The sequence below is a fragment of the Silene latifolia genome, chromosome 9 (assembly GCF_048544455.1).
Source record: "Silene latifolia isolate original U9 population chromosome 9, ASM4854445v1, whole genome shotgun sequence".
Taxonomy (NCBI): Eukaryota; Viridiplantae; Streptophyta; class Magnoliopsida; order Caryophyllales; family Caryophyllaceae; genus Silene; species Silene latifolia.
The window spans coordinates 190906575-190907854 of record NC_133534.1 but is presented as its reverse complement, the minus strand read 5'-3'; positions in this window follow the sequence as shown (position 1 = coordinate 190907854).

Sequence of the window (1280 nt, the reverse complement as noted above, 5' to 3'; positions counted from 1 at the left end):
GAAAAACCGAACCAGAAGGAGGGTCAAGTGGAGGTGGAGTGTGAGACTGAGTGGGTGTGGGCTGAGGCTGAGGCGTGTGTGTCGGTCCAGCCTGGGCCTGAGTCTGAGCCTGGGAGCTAGAAGATGCTCCGGCCTCGCGCTTCCTCTTCTTCGTGGAAGAAGAGGGAGGGGTGAAGGTAAGGTGGTAGGTAGGTGGAGGTGGCCTCGCTCCCTCATCAGCAGAGGAGAGCGGTAAAAGTGGGGGAAGGGTAGAGCACGGCAAGGTAACAGACGTGGAACTACAGATCTTCCACGTCCTCGCGCTTCCCTTCGCCCTGGGAAACCAGGTCAAGGTAAGCCACCTCATCGGGTGCAGTGAGTGAAGAGTCGGTAGGGTAAAGGTGGCGGGCAATCCTGGTCACCAGCCGCCCATGAAATCTGCGGTCTTGACCCGAGTCCCAATACCGTTCCAATGCTTTGAGCTACCGAGAAAGGCGATGTTCAGAACAAACGGGGTACCGTAGTCAATGTTGAGGTACCCCGCGAGAATGGATAGCTCAGTGTTGGTAACGTTATTGGGCTCAGGGCGCCCAAAGATGGTCTCAGCTAGCAGACGCAAGTAGTAACGGGGTGCAGGTAAGTGAACATGAGCGCCCTTCCGTGCCTGGAAGGGAGTGTGAGAGAGAGCGACCCAGTAGTAGCAAGGGGCTCTCGAGGTGGGGCGGTGGGACCATCACTAACTAGTCCCAAAACCCGCCCAAACGAGCCAAAGTCCGATGATGTGACGCATTACGGAGTCGGAAGTGAATGCGAGCCTTTGGAGCGGTCGGCTGGTAGGTGTCGGTGTCAAAGGAATAGGAGCTAAAGAACTCGTACGTAAGGGTACGAATGGTAGCCTCCCCGCATGGTAATCGGACCCGACATACCCGTCCCGTTCAATAAACTACAGACCTCCTCATAGATGCCTAAGGTCTCTAGGTCAGCTCGTGCAAGGAAACGGGTGGAGGAGAGGGGGCAATGAAGTAAAGCGACTAACCGGTTCCGGTGAGCCTCTGAAGTGAAACGTACCGAAGGCATCTTCGGTACAGGTGCGAGTGCGCCCTCCCTCGTAGAAACAGCCTCAGAAGGGCTGGAAGTAACGCTAATCAAGCTAGCTGCTTTGTGGGTGGCTAACCCGCGGGTGTAGCCTCGGTGGCAGCATCCCAGGCTGCTGGAAGCGAGGAGTGCGTCCACAGTCCAGCAAAGAGAAAGTCCTGGTGGAAGTAGTGCTAGAAGCAGGGACTGTAGTGGTTACCAGGGCC